Below are 14,074 nucleotides of genomic sequence, written 5' to 3' on the forward strand. Positions count from 1 at the left end.
GCAATAGTACAGACTTCTAGATAGAGACTGCATCACAACAGCAAGTGCATTCTTGGCAATATATAAACCTCAGAACAGAAAACCTAATAAATGTTGGGAAAGTGTCAAGTAAAATTTCATTTCTAAAGTTCTGGCCCAAGCAGCATCTGTATGGAGAAAATGTCAGTCAGCTGTTAGTAGTAAAGAACAACAGATACAGTGCTCACAAAAAATGGGAAAAAAGTGTTATCTATGGTTTTATGATATAAGCCCAAATGCTGTGGGCTTGTAGTGGGGTCAATGAGAAGTTGAGCTTGACTCCTGGTGAACGCATCCATCTATATTATGGAAATAGTTTGTTGTCATTGTCTTCTGCAATGATGTTTCAATATTTCAGTCTAGCCAAGAGCTCTGGAATTCCTAGGGTGGACTTCTGGTTAGCTAGAGATATCAGACTGCACCTAAAGAAAATTCCACCTCTATATAAAATGCATTTATTCATTTATTTTTCAAGCTGTTCAACTCTTATTAATTATTCTGGATCACTTTACACAGAAAACAGTAAAAATCAAAATAAAACCCCAACAATAGAATCGGGTGGAGGGAACAACAACCAACTCTCCCACAGATAAAATAGACAACAATGTCCCCCAATCATTTAACTGAAGGTCTGGAGAAGAAGCCGTGTTTTTAAGGCTCTTTTAAAGGCCATTATCGGGGTGGGGGGAGGTACATGCAAATCTTGAGGGTGATGCTGTTCCAGAGGGCAAGTGCTGAAGGACTGCCTCCTGAGTCCTGTTGGATTACACCACTGGATTGGCTGGACAAGAGAGAGCCAATTCTGCTTAATCTTAATCTTACCCAGATGAAGAGAAATCAGGGGACATGACCCACTCCCAAATAATCTTTTAGGGTTATCGACCTGTATACTGCACGAATCAAGAAGAGGGCCGTGAAAATATTTACAGATCCCTCACATCCAGGACATAAACTGTTTCAACTCCTACCCTCAAAACGATGCTATAGAGCACTGCACAACAGAACAATTAGACACAAGAACAGTTTTTTCTCGAAGGCCATCACTCTGCTAAACAAATAATTCCCTCAACACTGTCAAACTATTTACTAAATCTGCATTACTATTAATCTTCTCATAGTTCCCATCACCAATCTCTTTCCACTTATGACTGTATGACTGTAACTTTGTTGCTGGCAATCCTTATGATTTATATTGATATATTGACCATCAATTGTATTGTAAATATTGTACCTTGATGAACGTATCTTTTCTTTTATGTACACTGAGAGCATATGCACCAAGACAAATTCCTTATGTGTCCAATCACACTTGGCCAATAAAAATTCTATTCTATTCTATTCTATTCTATTCTATTCTATTCTATTCTATTCTATTCTATTCTATTCTATTCTATTCTATTCTAAGGCTTTAAACATGACAATCAGCACCTTGAATTGCACTTAGAAGCCAAATGATAGCCAGTTCAATTCACAGAGCCTTGGTGTTATATAGACATGGCCCAGGCCATTAATTGCTGACCACATTCTAGATAGTCCTCGTCCTATAACCACAATTGATGTCTGTTGCTGGCCAAGACAGTAGTTAAGTGAGTTCTGTCCCATTTTAAGACCTTTCTCACCACCGTTGTTAAGCGAATTGCTGCATTTGTGAAGTTAGTAAAATGGTTATTAAGCAAATCTGGCTTCATTGACTTTGCTTGTCAGAAGGCCACAAAAAGTGATCACAAGACTCTGGGACACTGCAAGCATCATAAATAGGAATCAGTTGCCAAGCACATGAATTTTGATCACACAACCATGGGGATGCTGCAACAGTCATAAGTGTGAACAATAATTATGTGTCATTTTTTTCAATGCTGTTGTAACTGTGAACAGCTGTAAGTCAAGGACTACCTGTACTACATTTGCTACCAAGTAGCTTGTGGATTTTTAAGGGCAGCTCCATGTATAGTGTATTGAAATAGTTTATCTGCAGAGTGATCAGAGGCATGAGTGACCATAAGAAGGATCTCAAAGAGTAGCAAAGGGCACAATTTTGTACACAGAACAAACTTGTTCAAAGCCTGCCTGACCAAAGCTGTCTTTTCATGCTTCAGCTGAAGCTGTAAATCCAAGAGGAACCCCAGATTGCACACTAGATCCAAACCAGGTAGTTTGGATCTTTTCATGACCAAAAATGGGTCACTCAGTCATCCTAAAGGTGAATCTGAGCTTATTCTTCCCTATTCAAACCTTCATAGCCTTTAGCGACTGGGACATGACTTTAATGGCATTGCTTCATGCTGGCCTGGAAGAATATCATGTTAAATAATACTGCAATTTTCTGAGAGATCATGAAGGACCAGAATGGGCTGTGTGTCCCACTCTATCTCTGCCTCTTTCAAGTGTGATCATTACAATCTTCAAGAAGGTTTTCCTCCAGGCCCTCTGCAAGTACAATCCAACCATCGTGAAATCAGCTGGTTATTTCTAAGCACCGCAAACCGTTTTTAGTACTGCTAAGGTCCAAAAAATGCTAAAGGACAGTCTATAATCAGGCCAGAAAAATGATGCAGACAGAAAGCATGTGAAAGAGAAAGGAAAATTGCTGATGCCTGTGCCATTCTGGTATGTTCAACACAGCTCACAAAACTGTTAGATGAAATACGAAGCAAGTCCAGAGCTGTCTCACAGTTAAAACCCTTTTGCTTTAATGCCAGGTAATAAATGGCCTAAAGTATTCGTTTTAATGGAACCTCATAAAAGTGAAGAGAGAACCAATAAAGCTCACCATGCTTCTGAAATATAACTTTTATATACAATAAGACTGTCCAACTGTGCCCAAGGCATTGTGCAATACGCTGTGGGGACATATAACACCCGATAAGATGAATTAATTACAAAATTACAAAGAGATTTTTCACCTTTTAAATAATTTACCCTTGGCCCTAGTCAAGACCTATTCATATTAAAACATTGGCAGAAAAAATATTCCTCTGATTCATTCTTTGTTCTCTTGGAATGTCCAGCATTTAAAAGAATATGAACTCATGGTAAGAATCACATATACATACAAACAGAGATGTATTTCTTAGGGATGGTTGTGTAATAATATGGATTTTGAATTCAGAATATTTGATTTTCTTTGTCAAGTAGACCTTATTTCTTGGAGTTTCTCAAAGCTTTTTTAAATTATTTCCAAATTTTATACAAAACACTGTCCAAAAGCAGTTATCTAAATTTTCTGTTAAACTATCCTCCATTGCCTTTAGATGATAAAAAGACAGCATTATTTGTTAATTAAACATGTAAAAATAAACAAATTTGACGCATGCCACACAGAATTGCCTCTTCGTTCTATGTGAGTGGTATTTTTCTAATAAGTTCATTTTTAATCAGCTTTTTTAAAAAAGCCTGCAGTCAAACTTAATGAAACAGAAGGCAGAGAGTTAAGCACTAAGCCTTAAAAGAATTACCTTGAGGTAAGATGAGCTGCCTATAAATTTTTATAAATTAATAAATAATTAAAAATAAATAAATAAACAAAGATGATTACAATGACAGAGTTTGCATGACATACTCAAAATTAAATTATGATAGTAGGCTATAATTTGATGGCTTAACCTAAAATGTGTCATTTAGGTTAGGATTAGGGTTTAGTCCTTAAGCCTCAAGGTTTTTTTTTTCCTTCAGCCCAGTCAATAATTACCTCAAGATACTCTAAACAGATGATAACTAAACAGATCAAGATATTCTTATATCTAAGATATTCTTAGGGACGCGGTGGCTCAGGGGCTAGGACGTTAAGCTTGGTGATCAAAAGGTCAGCAGCTCGGCGGTTCGAATCCCTAGTGCTGCCGTGTAATGGGGTGAGCTCCTGTTACTTGTCCCAGCTTCTGCCAACCTAGCAGTTTCAAAAGCACATAAAAATGCAAGTAGAAAAAATAGGGACCACCACCTTTGGTGGGAAGTCATGCTGGCCACATGACCATGGAAACGTCTTCGGACAGCACTGGCTCTTTGGCTTTGAAATGGAGATGAGCACCGCCCCCTAGAGTCGGCAACGACTAGCACGTATGTGCGAGGGGAACCTTTACCTTTACCTAGGGTTTAGTCCTTTAGCCTCAAGATTTTTTTTTCCTTCAGCCCAGTCAATAATTACCTCAAGATACTCTAAACAGAAGATAACTAAACAGATCAAGATATTCTCGATCTCACTAACAGGTAACAGAAGTCTTTTATGACAACATGGAGCATTGTACAATCTTACTGATAACCATCGTCTCAGCAGTAGCATCTAAAACTCTCTTGGGTTTTGTTATATACAATATTTGATATTCTACTTGTCACATATTTCTATACTACCCCTTAATTCAAAAGTGTCTGCAGCTTTTGAAAATAATAAGATTGGAACAAAATAAATAGTGCTCAAAGTACCCCAATCATCTTAGAAGGGGGAAAGAAAGGAATAATTGAACTTACTTTGACATTTCTGTAGAGCTGATTTTGAATTATTGATAAGCATTAGCATTAAGTGTTATTAATGCTGAAACCACATGTAAGGAATTGGGGCAAGGAAGAGAAATAAAAGCGTAAGACAGATGTCCTTCAATATTAATTAGCAAGTCCAACTGGTAAAATCAATTCTCAATTTTCAGCACCACTGAAGCAATGGATGTACGAATGCTTTGGAAATAAATGCATTTCTTGGCTTTCAAGTAATGCTGTAGCTAAGAACAAAAGCCCAGAAGAGGCTCTATTTCAATGGTATTATGAGAAAACTTCCTTGCTGGGATTTGAAAGTCGTGATTCGAATACTAAACTTCTACCTATCAGAGCTTTGCTAATCGCCACCCCTAGCTTGTTTGAAAACATCATGATCATAACATTGTTGCAGATGATCACATAATGTGTTCATCATATTAACATTTTACATATAAAAAGCATGAAATTTACAGTTAAGGATCACTTTTCCCCCTGAACTAGACTTAACAAATTGGGGTTAGATCAGCTAAACAAAGGGGTGGGGGGGAAGCATGAGAAAAAATGGATAAGAAAGAAGCTTATGGATATATAGCATCAAATTAAAACCCTTGCTATTTCTTTTGATTTATATGATAAGATGCTGTAAGGAGATTGGAGTTGATGTAAAAAAAAAACAAGGTGGGCAACTATGCACCCATTACGACCTGTGAACTTCAACTCCCTAAATTCCCGAGTTCAGCTAGGAACATATGCAGGGGGGGAAAAATAGACGGGTTATTTTGAGAGAGGGGGAGCCTGTGATGTTCCAATGAAAACAATAGAAACTTCCCTCAGGTTTTTTCGCTCAAAATGGAAGAGTTGGAACTGATGAAACAGAAACATTTGATGCAAAACTTGGGGAAGGGAAAGCTTATATACCTTTCCCAAATTTAGCTTTCCTATTAGCAGGCTTGGAATTCCATACGCCTTCTGTCTCTGAAACAACATGGGCTGTTTTATTGCATAAGCTTACACATCCTAGAGTGCTTCTCATTCGCTATAATGAAACTCTCTGAATAATTCTCACTGCATGATTTATAAATCAGCCATTTCTTTTCTTCTGCCAAATAAAGTCAGTAGCCCGAGTCATAATATTATATCTTCTCTCCCCTGAGCCCTGAATCCAGCACTTTACAAATGCAGATATTCAGAAAGGAAATTCCTTGGCCCGTCTCCCCCTCTGCCTTGAAGTCCCCAGAAAACCCTGCTCTATAGGATAAAGACCATCAATAAGGTAGAAAGATGGCATTTCATACTTCTTTCTTGCTTTTCCTAGCAGGTTTCTAACCCATCAACCAGGTTCTTCCTAAAGAAGTAATCTGGACCAGTGTTGGTGAACCTTTTGGGCTACGAGTGCTGAAACAGGAGCCTGCGGGGGAGCACTGGAGACTGGAAGAGCAGTTCCCTGGTATGCATGTGCGTGTCAGGAACCTGAGCTTTTGGTTTCCAGCATGCACATGCACACTGGTCACCTGGTCTTCTGGTTTCTGGCACGCATGCCAAGACCAACTGCCCAGTGTGCATGCATGCGCTGGAACCCGAAAGAGCAGTGGGTAACGGCTGATGTGCCCAGAGAGAAGGCTCTGCATGCCATTTCCAGCATGCGTGCCATAGGTTCGCCATCACGGATCTAGACTATTTAGAGCAGGGTTGTCAAACTCAAGGCCCAGGGGCTGGATCCAGCCTACAGGGTGCTTAGATCTGGCCTGTGGGGTCAACTTGGAAACAGCAAAGGACCAGCCCGTGGTGCCTCTGCCAGCAAAAACGGGAGGCCTTCTGCCAGCTGCGGGAGGGCCTCCTGAGCTCTGTTTTCACTGGCAGAGGGTTGCAGGAGGCCATCCTAGCCAAAAACGGAGCTCCCGAGTCCGTTTTTGCTGGCAGGGTACTCGGGCCACCACAGGCGCCCGACACACGTGATGTTGAGCTGGCCACACCCACCCTGGCATGCCCACCTAGTCCCCCCCACCCATGGTCAAACACAACCCTGATGCAGCCCTCATGAAATCGAGTTTGACACCCCTGATTTAGAGGTTTCTAAAGGATAAAGGGATGGAAGACATCCTTTGTGCAGGGATCATCCTGGAAGATCGATACTGGATAAGCATTGGGCTGATCACATTATGCAACTTCTATTTTGCAATGTCAATCCATTATGCAAGTAAACATATATCTATCTCCTCAAACCTTATAACCACATTTGTTATTGTCCTTAATTAATTGGATAATAAACCCCATTGGAGTCAGAAACTATTAGCAGCCCAAGGATACTAAAGAGTCCTTGCTAATTTCTACCAATTTCAAATCATCACAATTAGATGAGGGAAGGGGGATGGGGAGCATCCCAATGTTTATAGCGTACCAGAGTAATTGGTGGCAATAAACATTTTGGAATATTACTTCTGTTAGCAATTTGATGTAACATAACTAATTACAAACATACTTCATGGTTAGTATATTTTGCAACGAAGCTTCCTTCTATCTTGCTTCCCAGTTTATCCAAAATATTCCTTTCCACTTTTATACTTGCAAAAGGTTTCATGCAACTGGCCACTCCACTGAAAAACTATATTTACTTGGTAGTAAGAAGGGGGATTGATTTACACCAGAATAGGAGTGAGATAGGAAGAAAGCAGGCAGTTAGTCTAAAAATTAGACCTTGTTCTGCCAAAATGGGGTTTGTCTTTTTTTCTCCCTCCTCCCGAGTGCAGTTCACCTCTCAATCCATCTTTATTGTGAATTTTCCTTGGTTTTTTTTACTTTCTCCTGGAAGGGAGTATGGTACACAATGTGTGTGGAAACCACAACACAGCAGGGTGCCTAACTCCAGAGTGCTCCCTCAAGGAAATCAAGCTAAGTGTACTTTCTTGGAATTCCTAGAGCATGGGCACATTTCTGTGTACTTTCAAGTAACAAAGGCAAGGTTTTTCTACATCAGGGGTGTCAAACTGGATTTCTTCGAGGGCTGGATAAGCATTGTAGTTCTCCACAGGCCGGCCGGCGTGGACGGGACGGATGCCTCCTGCAGCACCCTGCTGGCTAAACTGGGACATGGGGGGGGGCTGCGTGAGGCCCCTCCACACCCCATTTTGGCTGCCAGAGGCACCGCAGGCCAATCCTTTGCTATTTCCAGGTGGGCCCTGCAGGCCAGATTTAAACCTTGAGTTTGACACCCATTCGACATAAAGGACCTGGTGCAGCTGCTTCTGACAGCTGACAGAGTATGTTCTACTCTAGAAACTTCATCTCTGATTCAAGCAACTGCCTGCATTCTTTATTCCCAGAATAATAGAATAACAGAGTTGGAAGGGAATTTTGGAAATCTTCTGGTACAACCCTCTGCTCAAGCAGGAAACCCTATAACATTTCAGACCAATGGTTGGTTGTCCAATTTCTTCTTTAAAAACCTCAGTATAGGAGCACCCACAAGTTCTGAAGGCAAGTTGTTGATTAAATTTCTCCTCAGTTCTAACTTGGTTTTCTCCTTGATTAGTTTCCATCCATTGCTTTTTGTCCTGCCTTCAGGCACTTTGGAGAATAGGTTGATCCCCTCTTCCTTGTAGTCAGATTTCTAACACTAGAATACTGACATGTGGAGATCAAGATCATTTTACAAACAAGGTACCTAATTTTACAGGCAATTCATTTTAGTTGTTCATTATGAATTCAGTTAGTGTATTTCTATTTTTTCTCTAGTAAGTACAGGTAGTCCTTGACTTGCAACAGTTCATTTAGTGACCGTTCTAAAGTTACAACATCACTGAAAAAAGTGACATGACCATTTTTCACACTTATGACCACTGCAGCATCCCCATGGCCACATGATTGACATTTGGATGCTTGAAACTGATTCACTTTTATGAAAGTTGCAGTGTCCCAGGGTCATGTGATCCCCTTTTCCTATCTTCTGACAAGCAAAAGGGAATAGGGAAACCAGATTCACTTAATAACTATGTTACTAATTTAACAACTGCAGTCATTCACTTAACAAATCAGCAAGAAAAGTCGTAAAATGGGGCCAAACTCACTTAACAAATTTCTCACTTAACATAAATTTTGGGTTCAATTGTGGCCGTAAGTTAAGGACTACCTATATATGTAAACCTGCCCACACACACCAATGTGAGATATGCACAGTATCAGAACAAAATTAAGAGGACTCCCCAGAGCTGTCAAGATGAATAAGATAAGGAAGTTGGTTCTCATGTAGGTTTTGCTTCTATCAGTTTTTTTCTGACCACTCCCCTCTTGGGAGAGAGTTATCTTAAATTCAGGCCATCTTTGTTTCAGAAAAATATGGTACATGATTACCATTACAACTGATGTACAAATTGCAAAAAAATCCCATTCACACTAAAACAACTTATTATATGCTTCAAATGATTGGGTAAGCACATTTTCTGGGTGTTAAAGTGCACTTGGTGAAGCAATTTTAACACAAGTTAACAATTTTAACACATTAGGCTCACACTGTGAATCGGAAGATCAAGTCACTGCAAAACCTGATACAATATACAACAACAAACAGAAATATTTCTCCACCAAAAACATCCTGCCTCCATTGTTGCTGCAATGAAATGAACTCAGTTCAGCTGAAAGGGTGTTATAGTCCTGTCACCCAAGTTAAAATTTTCCTTTGATCTCACAAGACTGATGCAGCAATCTTGGAGCTGAAGTACAGCCATGATGGCAAACCTATGGCCCATGTGCCAGAGGTGGCACGCAGAACCTTCTCTGTGGGCACGCGCGCCATCGCCAGCTGCTCTTCCGGGTTCCGTCATGTACATGGACGCTGTTGTGTCTTGCCTGCCCTCAGAGCAGCCGGGGCCTTCTTAACTGCTCCCGAACACGGAGGAATGTATGCCTCCTGGCCCCAGTCCTGGCTCCATGCCCAGACAAACTGCAGAAGAAGGAGCACCTCCCTGCCCCAGCCCTGACTCCATGCCCAGGCAAACGGAGCAGCTAGACCCCTCCCCCTCCTCCATAGCATGTGAGCCTGAGGAGGGTTTATTACCAACAGCTGATTGGTGTGACCCTCGCATCAGAAGATTGGAGAGGCGGAGGCAACAGAAGGAAGGGAGGGGCAGGCCTTAATGAGTGCTGAGTCATGGAGCCACACCCCATGGCCTATATAAAGGATCTACTTTCTGGCAGTCTCTGAGTCAGGCAAAAGTCGAACTTATCTTGCTGAAGTCACTTACTGGTCTCCTGCCTGCTCTGAGGACTTTGCTAGGACTTTGGCCAGAGCTGCAGAGGCAAGCCTGATTCGGATTTCCCTGACCCAGCTGTCAGCGGAGGAGTGGGACACGACAGACGCCGGACATCTGCTCTCTTCCAGGTTCTGGTGCTCCAGCATGCGCACAGTCCAGTTTCGCCAAGAAACTTTTGTGCTGAAAAGGTTAACCATCACTGACCTACAGAATAAGCCCCTACATCCCTATAAACAGGTGGGACAGGAAAAAAATGAACCCCGGTTTGAATATTTGCTATTCTGTGCAGGCAAAACTGTTCAGTATAAGAAATTTTCCTACACTTCCCTTTCAAGACAGCAATGGGTAAAATACTAGATCATGCTAGCACCATAGCAATCTATATTTATACATTTCAAGCTATCTCCAATATGGCTAAAACTGAAGAGCTGAGCACCTAACTAGATCTCTAGAGGCACATTTCTTTGAGCTTCCTGTATTTCTCTATTATTTTTTGCTTTAGCTTGACTTTGGCTTGGGCAGGGCCTAAGGCTAGTGTAACATTCTCCAATAAACTACATTAATTCAACTTAAGCAGAATGGATCTCTTCTATCCAATCTTCTGAAACAGAAGACTGCTTTTAGCCAGTAGTTCAGTGTATTAAATTACATCACTTTCAGTTTTATTTATACCAGCTTCCAAGCAAAGAATGTTTAAGAAAAAATGTTTTTCTGGAAGATAGTTCTCAAAATTTAGATTATAGGGATGGTATCAAGCTATTTTTTATAAACTCTGATCTGAGCATCATATTGAACTTGCACTTGGGCTTTATGGCAATAAATAGTTTAATTGCTATTATAAGATATTCCCTGAGATTTATCTATCAATTGAATAAATGCTATCAAGTTGGGGTAGAGTCTTGGCAACCACATAGATTTTTTTCCAGGACAACTTGTCTCCAAGTTGGTCCTTCAGGTCTTCTAACAGGGTACTAATTGTTGGTCCTCCAACTTGCTACTGATCATTCTTCTTTTTCTTTTCTTCTATGGTATCTTTCCCAGCATTACAGACTTTTCAAAAGAACTAGGTCTTTCTATAATGCACCCAAAATACAATAATTTGAGCCAGTATTGACACCTGGCATCTCCTGGGACAAGTTTCTGCAGTTTTCTTGGCAAGATTTTGGAAGTGGTTTATCATTGCCTCCTTCCTAGGACTAAGAGGGAGAATGGCCCAAGGTCATTCAGCTGGCTTCATATCTGAAGGTGGAACTAGAACTCAGTCTCCCAGTTTCTAGCCTGGTTCTTTAACCACTACACCAAATTGGCTCAATAAAGAGCATACTGAGCAAACATCTATGTTCAAGACTTTAGTCTCATTGCTATACTTTTTTCCATTTTTAATTTCTATCCCAATTTTTCTTCTGCTATTTTGCTCAGTTAATCTTTATCATATACCATCATTTAGTAATTAAATTAAATTAAATTAAATCAAAAAGAGGGCCGTGAAAATATTTACAGATTCCCTCACATCCTGGACATAAACTGTTTCAACTCCTACCCTCAAAACGACGCCATAGAGCACTGCACACCAGAACAACTAGACACAAGAACAGTTTTTTCCCGAACGCCATCTTTCTGCTAAAAAATTATTCCCTCAACACTGTCAAACTATTTACTAAATCTGCATTACTATTAATCTTCTCATCATTCCCATCACCCATCTCCTTCCACTTATGATTGTAACTTTGTTGCTTGTATCCTTACGATTTATACCAATATTGTTTCCTGATTGTTTATTTGTAGCCTATGACTATCATTAAGTGTTATAAGTGTTGTACCTTGATGAAGGTATCTTTTCTTTTATGTAGAGCATATGCTCTATATACACTGAGAGCATATGCACCAAGACAAATTCCTTGTGTGTCCAATCACACTTGGCCAATAAAAAATTCTATTCTATTCTATTCTATTCTATTCTATTCTATTCTATTCTATTCTATTCTATTCTATTCTAACTGAACAGGAGGTAACTTTCTTTTTACTAATGACCGTGCATCTTAAATTCACAAATTCGTTACAAAAATTAACTATGTCTAATATTGTCATTCCTATGACTGAGATTTTCCACCAAGCTTTTAATAACTGGTTTTATTTTTGTTGCCATAATTTTAAATGAAATTATAGTTAACAAATGTTCCTTTTTAGAAGCTGGGCTACTTTCTTGAACATCAAATAAATTTTCTCCTTTGATAAGATATCTTTGTTTAAAGAACAGTCTTAATTCACCAACGCTGCATACTTCTTAAGCTTCTTTTATCTCCCACTGCTGGTTAGCAGCAAAATCTAGCCAACGTATTCCATTCATATATTTATAAACATCCAAATTCATCTTATTCTTTCTTATTTGTACTTTTAACAAGGTAAAAAGAACAATACAGAAAAATGTGAAGCATATTGCCTTTTGGACAATTAGTTTTTATACTGTATTATGCCTTTAACTTTATTTTCATATAAACCTCCAAAGGCCTTGATGAAAAATGACCCTGTGGGTAGTTATATATTTGCATGCAGTGTACATTCTGCATTTATTTCTGTATTCAAACTGATACAGGTGTGGGTCAACTCAAGATCAACATCTTGAATTAGGATTCAACAGGCTCCTGAATGCAGTGTTGGATTTGAAAAATTGTGGTTGAAAGCTTGAGTCAGTCATGAAACTGACTGGATAGCTTGAGAAAAGAGTCAATAATACCTTGATTTACCTGAAGGGATTAGCATGTAATTAAAATATTAATTTGAGGTCCACTTGGAAAAAGAAGATACTACTCAAGAAATTCAAGAGTATAAAAGAAACTATGTTTTCTTATGTGCAGATTGTATGTAGCCACATTACACAGAAATATCCACTCTCAGTTTGCATATACCCAATAACTGTTCTGCTAACAAAGTGGCCAACACCTATTGCAAACTCAGTATTGGACAGGTGTAGGAGTAAATTTGATAATTGAAACCTTTTTGAATTTGAAAGAACTTGCCCATTTTGAACTTGAAAGTCCAAATGGGTGCATGGGCCTGCATCACCGCATACTGGTTGAAGTTACAGTTCTTCCCCCCCACTCCCAAACTAGACTTTTTTTCTTATTAAGGATGGTTATGAATCAGTCCAGCTTAGGATGTCACAAAAACTCCAACATCTCATCTTTTCCAGGGAATCTATCTCAATCGATATAACAGTATGCACTTTGTGCATTTGAACATTAAATTAAAGATACAGGACCAGTCTGGACCAACAGAACCAGTCTACTCTTTTTTTTTTTTATTTACATTTATATCCCGCCCTTCTCCGAAGACTCAGGGCGGCTTACAGTGTGTAAGGCAATAGTCTCATTCTATTTGTATATTTACAAAGTCAACTTATTGCCCCCCTCAACAATCTGGGTCCTCATTTTACCTACCTTATAAAGGATGGAAGGCTGAGTCAACCTTGGCTCTGGTGGGATTCGAGCCTGCAGTAATTGCAGGCTGCTGTGTTTTAATAACAGGCTATCTTACAGCCTGAGCCACCACGGCCCTATCCTAGAATGTTCTTCTGAGCAATAAAGCTAAATGTAATAAATAGGCAAATGTTTGCCTATTCAAATAGTTATAAATGGAATTGTAATCCATAGTACAAAACTTATAGGACATCCAATACTTTAATTTTTTCTTAAAACCTAGTACAATGCCAGTTTTTCACAAGTATTCAACAGGTGGTTTTTGTCAGACAAATTTGAGAGAGATCACAAATAGTGATTATGTGCCATCAAAGTCATGTTTGACTCCTAGCAAATACAAAGATAGATATTAGAAATAATGCATCATAATAATTCTTCAACTCAGCAGTTTATAATATAAAGGCAAAGCAAAAGTAGATTTTCCCTGGTTCCAAGAGAAGCCTAGTTCTATTTTAAAAATGTACTGGAACTCATAGGTTCACTTAGGATGCAGAAAGCAATTTAAAAAAAAATGATCTGCAGTTGAAGATTGAACTCTGATTTTGTAGCAGTATTATTTCCAGAATAACCGCAGAGTTGCATAAGATTAAGATTCAAAGTGCTAGGATGACATTATGAGAAATTAGCTGGTATGTTAAAGATCTCTAAATTGAGCAAAGTCTAGTCTTACTTCTAAATTAGGCATGCTATGACACATTGTTCTTCATGTAGAGGTGTTATCTGACACAGGAAATTTGCACCTATCAACTTAGATGAAAATGTCATAGTCAAGAAAACCAGTGTAGACATCTGAAATAGATTAGAAGCTTGTTAAAGAGGTTTGAAAGCGATGCCACTTTTCAAACTGTTGTCCTTTTATCATTCCTCTGC

The 14,074-nt window shown here is 39.3% G+C and overlaps 1 protein-coding gene across 1 annotated transcript in view; it reads right to left on the reverse strand.

Annotated features, from left to right (window-relative positions):
• IGHMBP2 (immunoglobulin mu DNA binding protein 2) overlaps positions 1–14,074 on the reverse strand; it is an 81,183-nt gene that overhangs the window by 24,871 nt on the left and 42,238 nt on the right. The window lies entirely within an intron of this gene.

The sequence above is a fragment of the Ahaetulla prasina genome, chromosome 1, assembly GCF_028640845.1.
Source record: "Ahaetulla prasina isolate Xishuangbanna chromosome 1, ASM2864084v1, whole genome shotgun sequence".
NCBI classification, from domain to species: Eukaryota; Metazoa; Chordata; class Lepidosauria; order Squamata; family Colubridae; genus Ahaetulla; species Ahaetulla prasina.